Genomic DNA, 23,194 nt, shown 5'->3' on the forward strand with positions numbered 1-23,194 from the left:
ATACAGAGTAACAAGAGGACTACTTTGTATTTGTATTGTTATTGAATGTCTTTCTAAGGTGGTGACCTTTGAACTGAGACTAGAATGATAAGAACCTGAGAATCATGATAAAATCAGGTAGCAAATTGTTTCAGGACCAAGTACAAAGGACTGATCAAGAACTACAGTGGCTAGAATTTTGTGAGTGAGGTGAAGAGTGGTGAGAGAGAAGACTGGAGATCAGGCTGGGGCTGAGTCATATGGGCTCCTATTTGAAGAAGTGTGGCATTTGACCTGGAAAAGTGGAGAAAGCTTGACATGTTACATCATTTCTTATTGGTTCAAAATAAAGTTTAGTGTTCATGTGTGACCTCTTCTCTATTTTTATTTCCTCTCTTTGTACCTAACATAAGGGTGTAGAGCAAGGTCACCTTTTTCTTGATGGATAGAAGTTTGCATATTTTTGCTCTTCTTCTAATTCTCCTTTGTCACTGGGTAGACCACTCTGGGTGCTTCTGGGCCACAATCTTAGGTTCTCAGAGAGACAGAGAAGGCCTTGCCCCATTCTCTGGTATTTTATCAGTAATAAGGTTTATCGGTAATAAATCACTGTTTTATTGCTGATTTGGCTTATGTGTGCTCCTCCTTGACTACAATCAAGAGAGAGAAGGAAAGAGGATAAATTAGTAGCCTCATAGCCAGATTTCTTTCAGTTAAGTGTAGTGGTTTTGATATCACCACATAGAGTCCACAGAAAACTTAAATGAACAAAACACAATTTACACACAGAATAAATAAACCAGCTAAGCAATATAGAATCTAATCAGATTCTAAAATGCAAATGAAATCTTGCTGTTTTCTGCATTTTACACTGTAATTGGCTGTGTAAACCATGGGTAAATGAGCAAAGAATTATTAAAATGAAAAGCACTGTATAGGTAACCACGACTATTCTAACTAAAAGGGTCTCTGTTAAGAGAACAGTAAAGGTCATACCTGTGAGGTTGGCAAAGTTTCAAGAATCCTCTAAGTATTTCTCCTAATAACCCTTAGAGAATGCTTCACTGACAGTATCCTTGTATTAATTTTGCTTTCTTTAAAAGCACTCTTAAGTTGCTTTACTCATGTAATCATCATGAAATCCCTATTGTTATTCATTGTTATCACTGGTAGTATCAATATTGATGAATAAATATTATTATTATTATTAATTTATACAATTGAATTTAGTGGCAGAGCTGGGATGTTAATCAAGTCATTCAAATCTAGAGTTTATGCGTTTAAGATGTGGTATTCACAGCACTACTGGAGGTTGTTATGGAGTGGGCTTTGCAGTCATATGGAACTAGATTCAAATCTGAGATCTGTTTCTCACAGGCTGCATGATATGAAATATCTCATTTACTTAGCGATGAAATCTTGTTTCCATATCTTTAAGTTGTGGATCCAATACATAATTCATCATTTGCAGTATTCAATGAGTTAAAATTGGGAGAATGTCTAATACAGCATCTCTCCCCAGCATAGATACTCTATCAGGAACAATCATTTTCATAATTGCTGCATTTAAATAGCAATAGAGTAAATTCCAGCATTTCTGCATGACACTTCACCTTAAGAAAATAATATGCTAACAATTGCTTGACTAAATTTGGCTTGGATATCTAAAATGTAACTGACACATTGTAAAATAAAAATGGAAATTCTATTAATTACAGACACAGGAATTGAGAACACATGCAAATTAGTTTATTATAGCTCTAATATTTACATGGATTGGTAGCAGGAGCTTTACATTGTGGTTAGGAGTCACACACATGCTTCTGTGAATGACATACAACCACACATCAAAAGACGTTTAGAGCCTAGACCCAAAGCACAGAGTTATTATACAACCAGGCTGTAAGCAGATTATTTTATCCTGTGGATTCACCTTTTTTATAGTAAATGCTTTTGCAGGTTTTATGTAAATCCAAGTTAAAGAAATCCAAAAGCTATATTTAAGAAACTCATACTTGTTGAGCTCATGTATTATTTGTAGTCACTATTCTGTGTCTGGAGTAAGAAGGTCAAATGAACAGCATCCCTTAGAAACCCAGGCCAAGGCAGGGCCTGTTTTTGTTTGAATATTTCACATTTCTTTTAAATTGGAGTACTAGGTAAAATCAGGATAAAAGTTCAGTCTCCCATGATAATTTTTTTATTATAAGAAAGTTTTACACTGGCTATTATTTATTTAGCTAGATAATTCCATGGTTTATGCCAAATAATTTCCTAGTCATTTTAGATTTGTTTTCAATCCTTTCAAAAAGCCTATAGAATATTATTAGGGAACATGATTCAGCAGGACATTAAATAACTTGCAAGGATTATACATCTGGAACTGAAGCAGCCCAGTTTGGAGTTTAGGATCTTTGGTTCCAAAGGCTTACCCTTTTCTCTATGCCATTCTTCCTCACACTTGCAGCTGATGAATAAAAAAGCTTTCAATCTCCCAGCATAAACGTAGTTATCTAGAAGATGTTATTTGAGTCCACTGTGGTCTAATCAAAGTTTCTGTTCTTTTTTTTATATCACATTTTGGGGTTGAATAAAAGGAATTGAATTGGAACATATGCTTCTGATTCTCTGTCCCCTGCTTCCCCCAAAAAGCACTCTTGTCCCACACAATGTGAGGAGCTAGCACTAGATAGTTTAATACTTTATATAGTTGTATCTTTTTAAGATCAACATGTCTTGTTCCTTCAATCACAATTTCTGTCAGTTCAATTAAAAAAATTATCTAAGACCACTATTTGTCAGTATTCAACTATTTTCTCAACCAGATAATTTCAAAACTTTTCACCTCATGTCTAAACAGGTTATTACTTTAAGTTCTCCAAGTCAGGGTAAAGGCCTTGACTTGGAAGAAAGATTATAGCCATATAAGACCAAAACTTATTTTATTACAAAAGTTAATTCTTTTGTCTGATTTTCTGAAGTGGAGAAAAATCTCTGGAGTGCTCACTAGTGAAATGTATTTAACATGATTCTTCATTTGTGATTTGGCATCTCTGGTGTATATATGGAGACTTTTTAAATTTCCATAAAGGGGAAAAAAGGTGAATAATTTGGAAAGGGGGTAACAGAAAAACCACCTGTACTGTTTAAATTAAAAATGCTAAATTCGATGTCTATTTTTAAAACTATGCAAATGGAAAAACACATGGTCTAATTTTATTCATTCAATATGGAAATTTTAATGAATTGATATTCTGGGCATAAAAACACACAATGCAGTTCGCCTGGACTAAGTTGTTGTTTGTACTTGTAAAGAGGATACACCACAGCACCCACCTTGGACCATGTGGTGAGTCTGGCTCATGTATAGAGTTGCAATCCACACCCGTGAGGGTTCAGCCTCTAATTCAACACTGTGACGGAGAGAAGAATGCTTTGAAAGTGGTTGTGAAAAGTCTAGTGAACATCTGGGGATTTTTGACTGGCCAAATTTTATGTTCGTTGCTCTGATTTTTCCACTGAAGAACTCACCTTTCCATTCTACAAAGTCCTGGTGGAACTGTCAATCAAGATGCCACTTTTTCCCTGGCAAATGGATTACATGAGTTCAACTTCTGGTTAGTTACTATAGCTCCCAGAAAGTGCATTTTGAGTCATGTGACTAAAAAATGCATGCCATAGGCAGCTCTGTTAGGAAAATTCATTATTTCCTGCTACGCCCACCTAAGGACTCCTCTAATAAATGTTTTTCCACCTTTCCTTTGATTCTGTGAGATGCCTCAAATTCTCAATGAACAATATGCAGTCTCTCAATTTTTCTTTCTCTGTTTCACTTTGATTAGTCAGATTTATTTTGCTTGCAACCAAAAAACATTAATAAGTGCATAGATTTTTAGAAATTTCACTTAAAAAAGTACATTAAATAAAAACTACAGCACTACCATTTTATAGATTTGAAATAGTAATAGCATAGTGGTCATATTAATTTCCCTTTTTCATTCCTCACTCCTTAGACTAATTTCAACATATTTTTTTCTCTAACAATTTCAATAAGATAGGCTTGGATGATAGCCATGAACAATGCTGAGTTTTCAGGTTTTGGGAGAGAGGATGGTAAAATACAGGCTGAAGGGTACTAGATGAGAACATATCTGGCTGCTTTTAAAGTGTAGATTAAGGAAGATAGTTGCATATAAATTTATTTTGCTTTGTTGTAGCTGATACGCACAAACACCTTTGTCCTTTATACCTGGCCTTCTATTTTATTAATACATAAAAAGTTTAATTTTATAATTAAATAAGTTACCACCCTGGTCTGTGATTATTCTCACAGTTTTAGAAAAGACATAGAAAAATACAAATTCCCACATGGAATAATTTCATTCAAGTGGAATTTCAGAAGATGTTTCTCTATATATTTCTGGTCTCAAATGCATTTCTTAACCAATTAAATGAAATTTCAAAGCCATATTTATTGACCTTCTTATTGTATATCTCACTGATAGAGATGGGTTCTAGATGGATTGTGACGGGATCTTCTGTTCCCTTCATTTCACATCCGGGGTACTTTTGTCCGTTTCTCACTATAAGCAATCAGAGTTCACATGGAGCATGGATTTCGTCTTATCAAGGGGAAAAAGATGTAACAGCCAAAGATAACTGAAGATTGATCCCTCTTCCCACCACACACACACACACACGAATCCATGATGATATAATGTTAGGCCTTAGTACACCTGTGGGGGCTTTGTGTTTTAGCATACAGAGAGAAGTTTATTTGGGTAGCAAATTCCTAACTTTTGATATTTATAGGACATTTATTTTTGCCAAGCTTCTAATTTTACTCTCACAACAATCTTGTGAATCAGATTCCTATTTAATTTTATTTTAGAAGTAAAGAAACCAAGGCTAATAATTTAAGTGAGATGCACTAAGTTCCCCCAGATAGGAAATGTAGGAACTCAAATGAAATTCTTGGCTGTGTAGCACTAGAACCCACATTCTTTACATTATGCCACACTGCCTTTCCAAATTCCTCTCAGACCAGGCTGGCTCAGACAACCTCTCAGCAGCACAGATCCCCAGATCTCCTTCTGTTCATCCGTGTCAGGTACCCACTTCATTAGTTTCAATTTATTGTACAGGTGAAAATAAAGCAGACTTTTGTTTTGGAGATTTTTAGCTAAAATTGCTCCACTCCTTTTAAAAATTTAATTTGTTTTAGATGAGAGAATACAAATACACATATACCACACCCCCAGTCTTCAAACTAACAGAAACCAATGTATTAGTTCATTTTTACACTACTGATAAAGACATACACATGACTGGGAAGAAAAGGAAGTTTAATTTGACTTACAGTTCCACATGGCTGGGGAGGTCCCATAATCATTGCTGAGGGGAAAAGACACTTCTTACATGGTGGCAGCAAGACAAAATGAGGAAGAAGCAAAAGCGGAAACACCTGATAAACTCATCAGATCTCGTGAGACTTATTCACTATCATGAGAATAGCATGGGAAAGACCGGACCCCTGATTCAATTACCTCCCACTGGGTCCTTCCAGCGGGATTTCTGGGAAATATAATTTTGTGGGAATTCTGGGAAATACAATTTAAGTTGAGATTTGGGTGGAGACACAGTCAAACCATATCAGCCATATAGAAGGTGAGAAATTAAAATATCAAATTAAAAATTCAATGAATGATAGATCTCAAGGTTGGAAAGAGTCTTAACAGGCATCAGGCTCAATTCTAATATTTCTGAAGTTAGGCTGTGTAATGAGCTGTTGGCACAAGACCAATGTCATTTCATTAAATCATATGCCACATAATCACCATAAAGATTTATACAGTGTTTCCCATTTGTGCCAGACACCATTCTAAGTGAATTGCTGGTATAGTAATATTATATAGGTATTTTAGTTGATTTTCTGTTGCTGTAACTAAACACCTGAGACTGAGTACTTTATAAAGAAAATAAATTTACTTCTTAAAATTCTTGAGGGTGAGATTTCCAAGAGCTTAGAGCTATCATCTGGTGAGGGCCTTCTTGCTGTGTCACAACATGGTAGAGGGCATCACATGGTGAGAGGTCAAGAGCACACATGCCAGCTCTGGTCTCTCTTCTTCTCCTTATAAAACCACCAGTCCCATCATGGGAGCCTCAACCTGATGACCTTATCAAATCCTAATTAACTCCCAAAGGCCCCTCTGCAAACAACATATGATTTGGGGGATTAAGTTTTCAACACTTGAAATTTGGGAGACACATTAAAACCATAGCAATAGTCATAGCCCATAATATTATACCATTATAGAGTCATAACCTATATTTATCTATATACAACCCATATAGTTCTCATAAGATGTTATTACAAAAACTATTTCATTTTAGAAATGAGGAATCTTAGGCATAGGCTTATTTATGTTACAGTTGTATAGCTAGTAAGTGGCAGTTGGAATCTGAACTCAAAAAACGTGGCTCTGGGACTGTTTCATAACATTTCCTCAAGGGATTGGGGAATAGATCACTCAGCCTCTGCAAGGATCACAACACTACTCAGGCACCTTAAAGATGATGACATTGTGAGTGATGTTCTTTTCATTATCTCTTCTAACTTATTTTTCTGTTATATAGGAAGGCTATGGATTTTTATATATTTTGCTATTGGGTAACTTACTGATCTCCATTATTAATTATAATAGCTTTTCAATGATACCTTCTATGTTTTCTGGAAGCATGATAATCATGTCTCCACACTTTTTTTCACTTTTTTTTTTTCAGTTTAATTGTTATACCCTGTATCAGCTTCCTGCTTTATCAGATTGGGTGTAATGTAGGTCTCCTTAAAAATTAATTGGAATGATGGAAATATTGTGGAATTTTTGATATGTTATAAGCAGGTAAGAAGCTTTTCAGGAATAATGTGATAATGGTTTGGGTTCAGATGATGGCATGAGAAATTCAGTATCTATTAGAGAGAGATTTTATATTAAAAATTGACTGAACTTGGAGATACGGGATGAGAAAAAGTAAAAGGTTTTGAATCTGAAGTATGCAAGTCCAATTGATAATGATCAGGAAATTGACTGTGTTTTAACAGCTGTTGAATTCCACTGATCTATTCATCTGAAACAAAATTACTGAAAGGAAATAATTAAAGTTTTCAGCTTATAAACAGGTTTAGGAATGCTCCTTCTTTAAAGGAAATTCAAATACATTTTTATTTTTATAGCCTCTCCATGGTCTGATATTTAATATAACTACTTATAAAATACATATATAAAGTTAATATAATATTTATCTAATATAAAGTAACCTGAAAAGCATTATATGGATGAATATAAACTTTTAAAACTCTGAGATGGGTAACAACCTGTTTTTCAAATTTAGTTTACTTCAAAATCATTAGAGTAGCTCTTAAAGCCCCAATCTTAGAGAGTCTTGATTCCATTAGTCTGGAGGGGGAAAAACTGGTCCACAGACTATGCTTTTAGATACCCTGGTCTAGGTCTTTACAGTCTACACCAGCACGTTGCATTTGTGTGCTGTATTTGGTACACTTATCCTTGTCATTCACACACTGAATTTCAATACCATCTAATGTTTCTTTGAGCATTACATGTTGTTAAATTTTTCCATATCCCTGTCCATATGCTTCTGACTTCTTAGAATGTTCTGATTTGCCTACCAGATTAACAAGCAGGCTATCCTTCTAAACTCTATCCAGACTCAGGAGAGCCTTGGTTTCCACCCCCAGTTGGAGGCTCTGCATGCCACTCCAACATGCAGGGTGCAGCACAGTCCCCTCTCAGCTCTGGTGGAATAAAACAGTAGGACCATGGGTGAGGTAGCTTTCTTGTACACATATGGAAACCTCCATGACAGTCCCCAACCCGTGGAAAGATACTGTTCTTTGCAGAGCTTGCCATCACAACCAAAGGAAGATTCAACAAAAGTAAAAACCAAATTGAAAAAAAGAAAGTACTTCTGTTACTCCTACTAATTTTTCTTAGACCAAGGAGGAGACAGAACAATATTTAGTATGGCCTACTTCCTAAAAATAAAAAAAAAGAGTATTGTATATATCTTAGCATAAGGAAAGACAAATCTGCATGTACAAAGCTTGTGTATACTTCAAATAATTACTGATAAAGAGTAAGGGAACATGATTAAAAATATACTACCACTAAAATTGAGGAATGATGACAAACCTGCTTCTGGATTCTAGGGTCGATTTAACTAACTGCAAGAGCAATAGAAATAGATTAAAACACAAGTATATAAAATTACAACTAGATATTAGGTTGGTGCAAAAGTAATTGTGGCTTTTGTCACTATAATGGCAAAAACAGCAATTACTTTTGCAGCAACCTAATAGAATTAATTATTGTGTCTTATGGCACTGTAAGCTGAGTGTAGTTAAGAATGTATTATATAGTTTCAAATAGCTAGAAAGAGGATATTATATGTTTGAAAGACAAAGAAATAATAAATATTTGAGATGATGGATATGCTAATCACTTTAATCTGATTACTATATGTGTATCACAACATCACTATGTATCCCATAAATATGAATAATTATTAAATGTAAATTAAAAAGTTAAAGTTATATTTTTAATGATAAAAATATGGTATGGCAACAACCAAAAAAAGGCACACACAATGCTGAACCAGAAATACCATGCTACCACACACCTTGGGCCTATTTACTTGACAGTACATAGACATATTCTACTCACTTCATATCCCTTCCAGCTGGCATATGACTTGGAAGACTGATTAGGCAGCTCTCTCAGAGACACTTGGAAAGCCAGGGAAAGCTGGTGTTGAGTCATGGGAGCTGCACATCCCACATCCCAATAAACTCTTGAGTTGGGACTGAAACACAAGGTGCCCTAGTAGCAGCAGTCATTGATGAAGTCAGCCTTGACCTTCCCTCTCTGATTCTATGAGTATCAGAGAGTTGTGTACTGGCTCTAGGAGTGCCTATTTCTGGGCCATATGCTAAGAATTTAACCGTGGGCTCTGCATACCACATCATGGTAACAGCCAGTTTTAAGAATAAACAAAATAAATGCACCCTATCCATTCAAACAAACCAAAACACTGCAGAGCAAGAGAAAAATAAATGTGATCCTTAAGACCATCCTCAAAGAAAATATTCCAAGCCATGTCAATCACTGGAAGTATCTATGGGGTAAAGTGACACTTCCAGGACCTGATTAGAAGGAGGCAGCGCTAATTTGATGGAGATTTTCAAAAATCTATGCTTAGAAGCAGTCTCAGCATAACACCATTTATATAATTTGGAAGAAATTTCTCCAATGTGTCTTTATGTGTTTTTCTGGTGAAAGAAATAGGGAAATCTCTTCTTACCTCTCCTGGGTGGTCCAGTTGTTTCTTCATAGTAGCAGAAAGGGCACAATTTTTTTTTTCAAAGATGCTAAGTGGAGGTTATTGCTCTGTCTTTTTGTCTATTGCATTCTTAGCACTGCCTCACTCCTACTTGTTTGTGTAAGAGCCCAGTAGGGGACTTCCATTATCTTCTTTTTTATCTAAGTGTCACCTTCCTTGCTTTTTTCCTTGTTTCCTTTCTGCATGCAGGCATCTTCATTTTCATTTTGCTTCTTTGATGGGAAAAGTAGTATACTCATTTAAAAGTATATCTCATTCAAAACATAAGAGAATAATAAATTGAAAGGGAGGACATGAATTGAGAAAATTACAACGCCAAAAACTACAACTGTAGGAGAGAAAAGACAAAAAGAACAGTAGATAGTGTGAAACAATCTAGGGTGGAACACTACAAAACTCTATTCAGAAATGCAACAAATTGGATATTCCCTTTAGTCTGTCAATCTTCTAGTCTCAATTCTTATATACCATCTTTCCTTTTTTCCTGATGTTCAGTCTGAAGTATTTTCTCTCATGAAAAGAATGGAGTTTTTCAAATGCAAGAGCCTAATTAGGAAGAAGGTTTTCTATCCTTTCACTATTGCATTGTAAGTTTAAATTCTCTTTTTCTGCACTATTTACAATGGAGGCATTTTTAATAAAGGGTATCACAGTGGGACACTGCTGTCATTGGTAGTATCAAGATGAGAACTGTAGAGAGAAAATAGACATAAGTTCAAGTACTGTGGTGTCCATTCTTTGTAAGTGTTTTTGTCTAATGCAATAACAAGCAGGCACATACCATATTGGAACTACACTAAGTGGGTTGTGAAACATCTCGATAATTTAATGAGCCTAAAATTTAGTTTTGGAAAAAAAATGCTCACTTCCAAATTTTGACACTACTCTTACAGGGTACTTTTGTTTAGCTTTCAGGCAGGAGCAAAGTAGAAATTGAGATGTTGGGGAGAAAAGGAAGCATTTTCATGGGAGGGATGTATAGAATATTAGTTTTAATCACATATAACAATGCTTCTCATGCACTTCTTTGACTCTTTAGTATGCATAGGAATCGCAGGGAGAGCAATATTCCCAAACTTTGCCACCAGCAATTCTGTAAAAGAACCCAATAATTTTCACTTCCAATAAACTTCCTGGTGATGCCCATATTTCCAGTACATACATGGGCCTCACTTTGAGTAGCAAGGACAGAAGGGACAATATTTCTGAAGAGAAAGAATCAAAATAAGAGATGCCTGAAATTATGATGTCATCCTTGACTCCTTCTTTCCCTTGAATCCTAACCCTCTATGCTCTCTCACCTTCTGCCACAATATCTAACCACTGAGTTTTGCAGAAATATCTCTCTAGTTCACCCCCTTCGTTTCACTCCCACTGTAGTTCAAACCCTAATTATTTCTTGCCTCGATCTTCAGTAGTATCTTGAGTGATTCTCCAGTCTCTGGTTTTGTCTTAATGTAATCTAGACTCCATGAAACTTTCTAAAATCAAATCTAATCAAACTGTTCTTCTGATTAAAATCCAACAAAGGGCTCCAATTCTCTACAGAATAAAGCCCACACTTCTTAGCATTGAATGTTAGGCCTTCTTGATCTCCCCTGATCCATCTGTCCAGTCTTCCTTGTAGTAATAGCTCACTCTACTCAGTGAAAGCAACGCTTTATTTATCTGACAGCCAAGTTGAGCTGCTTGTGGATTCCCAAACACGCAAAGCCCAAGTCTCTCCTTTGCAATATCTTTACCTTTCAATCAGAAAACATTTTCATTCATTCTTCAAAAATATGACTTGAACATAAATAATCTGTCAAAATTTCCATGACTCTCAGGTGCATAGAACCCTCCCTCTTCTGTGGCCATTTGTCAACATGTAGTAATTATTTGCTTATTTTCTTCCCTTCTAAAACAGTGTGATTTCCTCAAAAGCAGAATGAAAAATGCAACTCATGCAGGATCTAGCACAAAAAGGTTTACTCAATTAAATTGACTTTAAGAGAGATTAAACACTATTTAGGATTTTCATTTTTTAGATGCAGAGAGAAGGGAGGAAAGATAAAGGAATTGTGTCAAAGCCACTAAAATAAGGACTACATAGTGATGTGATGTCTTTGCTAAAATGAGGTAGTTCAGTCAAACAGGATTTCTGTCTTGTTAGAAGGCTTATGTGGATCACTGTAAGGACCAAAAAACACTTGGGAACCAATGAGTGTGTCTGTATATCTTTGTGTTTCAATCCGTTTGCCTTAAGTGAATTGTTTAAATGCTCAGTACAAATATCACCAATTGTATATAGAGCATGCAAATTGCTAACACTTAGGCTATTTTATTCCAGCTGTGCTGTGCTTAGAAAAACTGTTGAATATCCCTTACCTCATTAAACATGAAGCTTACAGCAAGTCTGAAGATTTACAAAGCACCTATTTTCCTATTAGCCAAGAGGAAAAAAGAAACTTCATAAAGTTTCTTTATAAATAACATAACAAAACACTTGCTCCCTTCCTCCTCTACCATTTCTGTTTGTATATGCCAACCAGTGCCAAGGAAACATGGGTCACCATAAAATTACAGCACATTCTTAGATATCTCTAGTAGAGCTGGGGGAAACCCTTAAAGATTTCAACTTTAAGAGGGAATACAAGTTTAAAAAAACAAACAAACCTGTGCCCAAACAGGACATGAATAGGAAAGACACTCATTAGATTGTGTAACATAAACTTATGCTGGCAGAAGTAGGAAAGCAGTAGACTCAGACAGAGCCACAAGGCAGGTGGTGATCTGATAAATGCAAGTTTTTTAATTGTGTGACTATGAGTTTTGGTTCTCCATATGGCTTCAAGGCAATCTAAGGGATTCTCCTAGAACATATGCCATCTTGCGTGTTTTTCATAGCCCACATTCTCACAGAAGTGTGACCCGTTTAACTTTTCTTGCTGTTTTCAGTCTATTAAAGCACTTTGCTTTCAACATGGGCTCTAGTCTGAAAAGAATGGAATAGAAGAGGAGGTTATTGCGATGATTTAGGGCTCTGATTTGATAATGAAGCTCACACATATGCCAGTCATGATGCCACTCACACAGCAGTGGGGCGAGTATCCCATTTCGTTTGGTTCCTTTGACCCTAGAGCATCCTCTTAAGCCTCCCTCTCCTACCTCTTACTATCATACAGGTAAAAAACAAATTCGCACCTCTTGCAAGGGCATTTTTGACCCATAAGAGTCCTTAAAGTAGCTCTACCCTTCCCATTGGAGAATACAGTTTTTCCCTCTAGGAGCATACTGAGCTCACTGTTGCCAAGGAAATTGAGAGAACAGAGCACAATCATTTCCATTTTATTGTCTATTGTCCAGATGAATAAGATAAAATATAGCTTATGGATCATTTGTGTGCTAGTGTTATTCTCTTTTTTCAGATTCTCACCTGTAAGCTTGAATTATGTCTACATCATGCTTGGGAAATGTCCATATATTCTAAGCTTGAAACTGCAGTGATGAGGACGTCACCACTTCCAGAGAGAACACTTTACTACCAGGTAAGGCTCTGACTTATAACTCTTAAAAAAATACATACCACTTTCAAACTAAAAATTATTTAGTATTGGGAAACATCACCAATTCCTTCCTAGTTCCTTTTTGATATTATTTCTCTTCTGTTTAAACTCTTGGTTATTCTCCTCTGAATAATTCCCATTTTAAGTTTTACTCCATTTAATGTAATTTATGTAAAATAGTATATACTAATTTAATTTTTAATGATTAGGTATTTTCTAGTGTTTTTACTTTTGAAATACATATAATTTCACAAGATGTTAAAAATAATTAAAGTTAACCCTTAACACCAAATACAATAAGGCTTTAAATTTTCAGTATATATGTGTGTGTACATATATACATGTAAATAGAAATATAAATTGTTGTGCTCTGAATGGAGGAAAGATGGGTTTTAAGAGTCACATAGCAAGATTGTCACTTCTAACATTTTCACTTTTTGTCCTTCCATTAATGCAGTATAAGACTACCAGAATGTTAAGTTGAAGTTTATAACATATCACTACATATTAGGTTTACCATGAAAAGGAATATCCCAAGGTTTTTTTCTTTAAAAAAAATACATACCTTAAACTCATACTGTGTGTTTTTGACCCTAATAAATGAACTTACAAGAACTCTATCCATTGCTTTAGTATCATTTTGAGTCTGGCTACTTATTATTAACATACTTATTATTAACACTTTGCCTTCTATTGCTTTGTGTCACTGATTTAAATATTGAACAGAATATTCTGCCCTATGGTAAATCTTTCCAGGTTGAAATGTTTAATTTGTAAAAAATGCAGATTTAATATCTCATGACCAAGTACAACTAATCCTAGGAATGTGATTTTTTTCAGCATATGGCATTTAATTGGGATAATTCATTACATCAACAATTTAGAGAAAAATCACTTGATCCTCTCAGAATATACAAAAGAAAATGAAATTAACAAAATTCAACATCCATTCATGATAAAAATTCTCAGCAAAAGAGGAACAGAAGAGAACTTTCTTAACCTGATAAAGAACATCTGCACAAAAAGATAGCTAACTTATTAATGATAGAAAACTAAACACTTGCCAAAAAGATAGAAAACAAGACGATTATGTACACTCTTACCACTCCTATAAATGCCACACTCGATATTTCAGACAGTTTACTGAGGCAAGAAAAAAAAGAAGAAAATCTATACCAACAGGAATAAAAGATCTAAAACTGTCTCTATTATTAGGCAATACAATTATCTATTTAGAAAATACCAAATAATCTACAAAAAAACTATTAGAACTAATAAAAAAGTTTAGAAAGTTTGCAGGGTGCAAAGTCAATATACAAAAAATCATTATACTTCTCTATAATGAAAATTAACTATTTTGGAAGATGGCAAAATAAGAATTCTCTGGGTCCAGTCTTCTTCACAAAAATCCAGCTAGTAACTATCCACATGCAAGAATACCCCTGTGAATATTCCAGAACATGAAAGTGGGGCTGAGACAACTTCTTGGATTGCAGAACTGAGAACAGCTGTACACAAAGAGTAAGAGGAGTTGTTTCACTTTGATTATGTTATTTCTCTCCCAGCTGGCCCAATGCCACACACAGAGGATTCCTAGGAATCATCATTTTTACAGAGGGAAAAGAGAATTGGAGGCAAACATTCATCATCCCCATCATTCTAAGACTTCTTGCAGGAGACACTCTCTTGTGTAGCCCCATAAGAAACAATGGGGGTATTGGTAGGGCTAGACCACCGGGTTTCAGTTAGAAACAAAAAGCAAGAATGGCGCTCACAGAGGCCACTGTAGGAATGGTTGGTTGGTTTACATTTTTTCTGCAAATAGCACTGCTCTGAAGAAAACATGGTTAATTGGTCTCCCAGGCTTGAATTCCTGGCTGGTTTTCACCTCCAGCCTCAGTGCTATCCTTGAAACTTCTCAAGGCCAGGAGATTGGGTCAGGCAGATAACTATCTGAAAAGGGAGAATCTGACCTCGCATGGCCCTAGCTGTCAACCTTCAAACCACTCAAGCTCTGGTGCACTCTTTAACCCTTCTCTGGGCAAAAAGGCAAGGGCTGGAGGGTGATTATCCACAAAGGGAGCATCTGTTCCCCCAGGTGCTAATTGGCTAATGTACCAAGCCTTGGTGCTTTACTTAAGACTACCATAGGATGGGAAGCAAACATGGTTGAGTAGTGATTCCAGGGACCCCATGGATGGGTAGAATCGATATTGTAAAAATTACCATGTTGTCAAAAGCAATCTACAAATTTAATGCAATTCCTATCAAAATATTATCATCACTCTTCACAAAAGTAGGAAAAACCATACTAAAATTCATATGAAACCAAAAAAGAGCCTGCATAGCCAATGCAAGACTAAGCAAAAAGAACAAATCTGGAGGCATCATATTACCTGATTTCAAACTATACTACAAGGTTATAGTTACAAAACAGAGCAGTACTTGTATAAAAATAGGCACATAGACCAATAGAATAGAATAGAATAGAGAACCCAGAAATAAAACCAAATACTTATAGCCAACTGATCTTTGACGAAGCAAACAAAACTAAAGTGGGGAAAGAACACCCTATTCAACAAATGGTGCTGGGATAATTTTCAAACCACATGCAGAAGTATGAAACTGCATCCTCATCTCTCACCTTATAAAGAAAATCAACTCAAGATGGATAAAATACTTGAATCTAAGACCTGAAACCATAAAACTTCTAGAAGATAACATTGGAAAAACTCTTCTAGACATTGGCTTAGGCAAAGAGTTCATGACCAAGAACCCAAAACCAAAAATAAATAGATGGGACCTAATTAAACTGAAATGCTTTTGCCCAGCCAAAGAAGTAATCAGCAGAGTAAACAGACAATCCACAGAGTGGGAGATAAATCTTTGCAAACTATGCATCTGACGAAGGACTAAATCCAGAATCTACAAGAAACTTAAATCAGCAAGAAAAAAACTAATATTCCCATCAAAAAGTAGGCAAAGGACATGAATAGACAATTCTCAAAAGAAATTATACAAATGGCCTACAAACATAAAAAAAATGCTCAACGTAACTAATTATCAGGAAAATGTAAATTAAAACCACAATGAGATACCACCTAATTTCTGCAAGAATGGCCATAATTTAAAATTCAAAAAAAAATACACGTTGGTGTGGATGTTGTGAAAGGTAACACTTTTACACTTCTGGTTGGAATGTAAACTAGTACAACCACTGTGGAAAACAATATGGAGATTTCTTAAATAACTAAAAGTAGAATTAGCATTTGAACCAAAAATCTCACTACCGGGTATCTACCCAAAGGGAAAGAAGTCATTATATGAAAAAGACACTTACACATGCATGTTTATAGCAGCACAATTTGCAATTGCAAAAATATGGAACCAGCCTAAATGCCCATCAACCAATGAGTGGATAAAGAAAGTTTGGTATATATACACCATGGAATACTACTCAGCCATAAAAAGGAATGAAATAATGGCATTTGCAGCAACCTGGATGGAGTTGGAGACCATTATTATTCTAAGTGAAGTAACTCAGGTATTAAAAACCAAATATTGTATGTTTTTACTTATAAGTAGGAGCTAAGCAATGAGGACACAAATGCATAAGGATTATATAATAAATTTTGGGGACTTTGAGGGGAGGGAGAGAGAGGGATGAGGGATAAAAGTTCAGTCTACACTGCTCGGGTGATGGGTGCATCCAAATCTCAGAAATCACCACCAAAGAACTTATCTATGTAACCAAAAATCACGTGTTCCCCCAAAACTATTTAAATAAAAATTTAAAATATCCCATTTACAATCGCAAAAAAAGAGAGAAATACTTAGTTGTAAATTTAGAGGGTGAAAGACTCCCTACTTAAAAAAATTATAAAACATTGATAAAAAGAAATTGAAGAAAACAAAGTAAATGGAAAGACACCTCATGTTCATGAATTGCAAAAATTAGTAACCTTAAAATTTTGTATTTTCCAAAGCAATGTACAGATCACTTTCTATCAAATTCCAATGTTATTTTTTCATACAAATATAAAAATATTTCCTATATTTTTATGAAACAACGAACAACTAGAAACAGCCAAACAATCTTGGACTAAAAGAACAAAACTATAGACATCACACTACCTGACTTCAAAGTATGTTACAAAGCAATTATGATCAAAATAGCATGGTACTGGCATAAAAAGAGATTTCTCAAGGAACGGAACAAGATGAAGAGCCCAGATAAATCCACATATTTATTTTCAGTGTTATTTTTTGACAAAGGTGCCAAGAACACACAATGGGAAACGGATAGTCTCTTCAATGAATGGTGCAGTGAAAACTGGTTAGCCACATGCAGAAGAAGGAAATTAGACCTTTTTCTTAATTCAAGCACAAAAATCAGCTTCAAATGCATTAAACATATATCATAACACCTGAAACTATAAAACTAGTAGAATAAAACATAGGAAAAAACTACATGACATTATTCTGGGAGAGGATTTTTTGGATATGACCCTGAGAGCTTAGGAAAAAAGCAACAATAGACATATATGATTGCATCAAACTGAAAAGCTTCTGCACAGCAATAGAAACAATTAATGAAGTGAAAAGACAACCCAGAAAGTGGGAAAAAATACATGCGCAACATACATCTGATAAGGCTTAATATCCAAAATATATAAGAAACTTGCACATCTCAATAGCAAGAAAACAAATAACCAGATTTTAAAATTGAGCAAAAAAATCTAAATAGGCACTTCTCAAAAGAAGATAAACAAATGGCAAAGCAGTTCCTTTTAAAATGCTCATTATCCTTAATCATTAGGAAAATGCAAATTAAAACCACAGTGAGATCTCACCTAACACTGGTTAGAGTGGATTTTATCAGAAAGATGAAAGATAACAACTGTTGGTGAGGATGTAGAGAATAGGTAACACTTGTACAATGTTGGTGATGATGCAAAGTTTTACAACCATTATGAAAATAGTGTGGAGTTTCCTCAAAAAAAGTAAATAAATAAAAATAGAACTAGCATATTGTATTAGTCAGGGTTCTCTAAAGGGACAGAAGTAATAGGCTATATGTATGTATATATGCATATAAAAGGGACTTTATTAAGGAGAATTGACACACAATTACAAGGTGAAATCCCAAGATAGGCCTTCTACAAGCTGAGAAGTAAGGAAGCCAGTCTGAGCCCCCGAACGTCAAAAGTGGGGAAGCCAGCAATGCAGCCTTCAGTCTGAGGCCAAAATACGATTAGAAGTGGTCAATTAAAAATAATATACACTTTTAAAATTAACTATTTTGAAATGAATCATCATTTACAATAGCATCAAAAACATAATAAATTATGTGTAAATTCTGCACATATTTAAATGAATGGAGATATATCATTTTCATGAATTGGAAGGCTTTTCATGAATTGGAAAAATGTTTATAAGATGCCAATTATTTTCAAACTAACCTTTAGCCTCAACTCAATTTAAATTAAAATTCTTGCAGCAAATCCTTATAAAAAATCATCAGTTTGATTTTAAAGTTTATATGGAAAGACAACAGAATTAGAATACCTTAAACATTTTGAAAAACATGGCATACTGCCACTGTCTAAGATTTATTTTATAGCTACACTATTCAAAGCAAGTTGGTACTGTCAGAATTATAGATACATAAACTAAAGGAACAGAATAGAGAGTCCAGAAGTAGACACATAGGTATATGATCAATAAAGTTTTAACAAAGGAGTAAAGGTAACTCCTTTGAGTAAAGGTAAAACTAAAAGAGTAAAGGTAATTCCTAGTGTGGAAATTATCATCTTTTCAACAAATAATGCCAGAACAATTGGATATCCATATAAACAAACAAACAAACAAACAAAACCTTGATTCTTGACCTCAAAACAGATCTTGTGCCTAAAAATAAAACCCAAAGGTATAAAATCTTCAAAAGATAATATAGGAAAAATCTTTGTGATCTTGAGATAGGAAACGATTTCTTTGGTTAGACTGCAGAAACACAATCAATAATAGAAATCATGATATATTGGATTTCATCAACATTAGGAATTTTAGAGCTTCTGCCTTCTGAAATATACTCTTAAAAAAGTAAAAACACAAGCAAGCAATGGACTGAAAGAAAACATTTTATTTCGCATATCTAAGAAGGATGTTGTATCCAGAATAAATAAAGAACACCCAAATCTCAATGATAACAAAACAAATAATCCAATAAATAATTGAAAAAAATTTCAAACTGAAAATTTGCCTAAGAAAGTGTATGGTTGGAAAATAAGCACTTATGGGGATGCTAAACCTCATTAGTCATTAGGGAAATACAAATTAAAATTAGGATGAAATACTACTATTGGCATCACAAAAAATTTAATAACTAACAATACAGTGTGTGTATTTGTTTGTTTTCACACTGCTGTAAATGACTATGTGAGACTGGGTAATTTATGAGGAAAAGAGTTTTAATTGACTCAATTGACTCAGTTCTGCAGGCTGTACAGGAGGCATGGCTAGGGAGGCCTCAGAAAACTTACAATCATGGCAAAAGGGCAAAGAGGAAGTAAACACATATTAACAAGCCAGCAGGAGAGAAAAAGAAGGGGGAAGTGCTACACAGTTTTAAACAACTGGGGCTTCTGAGAACTCACTCACCATAATGTGAACAGCAAGGGAGAAATCTGCCCCCATGATCCAATCACCTCCCGCCTGATCCCTCTGCCAACATTGTGAATTACAATTCAACATGAGATTTGGGTGGGGACACGGAGCCAAACAATATCAGTGTATTTGTGAGGAGGCGGAGCAACTGGCACTCTTAAACATTTTCTATTGAGAATGCAAAATGTACATTAACTCTGGAAAACAGGTTGGTAATGTCTTACGAAGTTAAATACTCACTTAAGAGCATTTCCATTCCCAGGGATTTATCTAGGAAAAATGAATATGTTGCTTAATGAAAAAAAAATAGGTAAATATTTATAGCAAATATTTATTTATAGTAAACATAAGCTGAAAATAACTGAACTGTCCATTAACAAGTGAATGGCTAAATAAACTATGGCATATCAACTATGGCATACTACCTCACAATAGAAAGAAACAAACTGCTAGCAGACACAACAAAGTGGACAAATTTGAAATATATTATGATATGTGCATGAAGCCAATTCCCAAAAACTATTAACTGTGATTCTATGAAAATAGCATTCTGGAAAATACCAAACTATAGACACGGAAATGGATCAATTTTTGTCAGAAGTTGGGGTATGTGGGAAGAATTATTACAAAGGAAAATGGGGAAATTTGAGGGGTTAACAAAGCTTTTTTATTTTGGTGTTCGTTACATGACTGCACACATTTGCAAAACTCAGCAAATTTTACTAGAAAAAGCATGAATTTTTCTCTATAATGTATACCTTAGTAAAAATAATTGATATAAAAAGATGACAAAAGAAACAGTTCAAGTCACATAAGATTAATTTTCCAGCCCAGATCATGTACATTAGAAATATATGATTTTAGAAAGGATGCAAATCATCATAAACTAGGTCAGAAAGTGCTGAGAGACGAAAAAAAGAGCATTGGCGAAGGACAGATAATCTTAGTTCTTTTCTGTTGCATTGGGTGATGAAAGGGCTGAGCGGGCTGTCTCAGGCCTCTTTCTCTTTTTACAAAGCCATCTGTTCCACTCCCATGTATTAATTAACACATTAATCCATCAATCCATGAATGGATTAATTCCATCATGTGGGCTCTACCCAATCACTTCTTAAAGGTCCCACCTCTCATTACTGCTACACGGGGGATTAAGTTTCAACATGAGCTTTTAAGAGGACAACATTCAACCCATAGCAGAGAGGAAAAGGGCAAGTTCAGAAACTTGGTTAGGAAAACTGTTTGGTCAAAGTTGTGGTCACTATGTGTCATAATGATTTATTTTTCATTTTGTCTAAAGACCTAAAGAAAGCAACCAAGTAAATTTTAAAAAGTAATTTTACATCTTTCCTTCATCAACCACCTATCCAATATTGGAGAAGTTACTCAAAATATTGAATATTTCAACATCCTTATCAGATAAATAACAATTTCTGTCTTGAGATTCAATATTAACCAACTTTAATTTAGACCCTAAATAATTTCAGACTTGTCTCTGAAAATTTCCAGCTGAGGGACCAGTTGTAAGTTACTTAACCTATCTGAACCTCTTTTCTGTAAATAGGATGGGGCAGTTGAGAGGATGGAATAAGACGGGGGGCACCCAGCTTGTTTGTATTTATTTTAGATCAAATTTAAAATGAAATGCCACAGTACTGGCAGAGAGAATGCATTAGTCAAAGCCAAGAAAGGAATAGAAAATCTGGTGCATTGAGGAAACAGAAAATAATTAAATATGGTTGATACTTAAGGTTAAAGGGGAAAGAGTGGTGAGAGAAGAGATAGGTAGGAGCTAAATCATGAAAAACTATATGTGCTTTGGCCAGAACTCTTTATTTTACTCCTAACTGTAAAAATATCAATGAGAAAGTGTTGACTGATTTGAGCAATATTTGGCTGGCAGAATTTATAGAGTTCAGTGACAAATTAGATGAGGAATGATGGAAAAGAAGGAATCTATGACCACAGTGTTCATAATGTCAGTCTTTACATAGGAAATGAAGGACTAAAAAGAGGTGAGAAGAGAGCCAAAGACATAACTCTAGGAAATAAAAATAATTATTTCATCTGGCATAAAGGGTTACATTCAAGATAGAGACAGGATGAAAGACTAGATGATCCTGACAATAAAAATGATAAAGGAGAGTTAGCATTTGTTAAGTGCTTATGACATAATAGACACTGTGCATATGCATGTATTATCTCACTTTACAAGAGGAAAGGAAGACTTAGGGAGAATAAATGATCTTCCCAAGGCACACTGCCCTATGCAGTTGGTTTCAAACTCAGAAAGTCACACTGCAGAACTTGAATTTTTATAAGGTAAGTCCAACTTGAAGAGTTGTCACAAAAGATGTGAAGAAAGATGTACGCAAGAAGGGAAAGTTTAAGTGTGTTAAAGCTTGGACATTTTCCATTGGATTTAACAATTAGTAAGTGCAGCCATGAGTGATCTTGATGAGAAAAATTCTATGCATATGGCAGGAGCCAAAGGCAGATTTAAAAAAAATTGAGCCGCTAGAGCAAGGATGACAGCAAATATGATCTTGATGATATTGAGCCCACTTTTTCAGTAGCCATAGCCCTTTGGGTATGCGGAATAACTTTAAGAAGACAAAGACCTGACTGGTTTGTACAAATTATAGATTTGGTAACAATCATGTATTTGCCACATGAAAGCTGATAAGGAAAATAAAACTATTATGTTAAATAAGTAAGACATCAATAACAACAACAAGAACAATAACATGTATTCCCCACACCCTGCTTTTCATTCAAACTCAATATATACAACTGGTTCTCCTTATCAATCTGAATAAAAAAATTAAGTCAAGTCTCATGAATCTTCTGCTCACTCTTAGATAATGTGGAGTTCTTGGTAACTTCCATAAAATAGTCTCAATTCAATCATTAGTATGTCCACTATAGTATAATAATGAAAATCTTAAAACTTAGTTTGAAGGTAAATTTTCCCATTCCACTTGTAGCCAGAGCCTGATTCAAGCTGATTTCTTGCAGGGTTAGGAATGGGGTTTAATAGATTGCATCTCTTTCCACTGCAATCACATTTGTACTTTCTCCCTCACCTTGCTAACAGATTTCTGACCAATGGAGCTTGGTAAGTTTTCAGCACTGGAGAAAAGAGTGGTACAGGGTCAGGAAAATTCTTTTATTCCAAAAAATGTGGTGAAGGAGTTGGTTTGGGTGCTCTCTGGGTCTAGAAGATGTCTAAAGTTGATGAATAAACTCATTGAGAAGTTTCTGGGTTTCTGTGAGAACTTTTCCCATCAATGTGATCTCTCTAATTTTTTAAATGAACAAGTGTGTCAACCTTATTGCCTTATCAATTGTAACTTCTACCCAAGCTTGTAAGTACGAGAAAATACAATCCGTATTTTCTTTTCTGAGATTCCTTGCTTGTCCACACATGAGAGAATAAATCTCTCTTATTACAGTTTACTCTCTCATGCGTACTCTACAATCAGTTCATAGGAACCAGTCATTTTGGGCCTGTCTTATACACTAGGCAATTACTTCCCAAACAGCTGTTGCTGTGGTACATTTCAAAAGGCCTCTATAATCAG

This window comes from Gorilla gorilla, chromosome 3, assembly GCF_029281585.2.
Source record: "Gorilla gorilla gorilla isolate KB3781 chromosome 3, NHGRI_mGorGor1-v2.1_pri, whole genome shotgun sequence".
In the NCBI taxonomy this organism is placed as follows: Eukaryota; Metazoa; Chordata; class Mammalia; order Primates; family Hominidae; genus Gorilla; species Gorilla gorilla.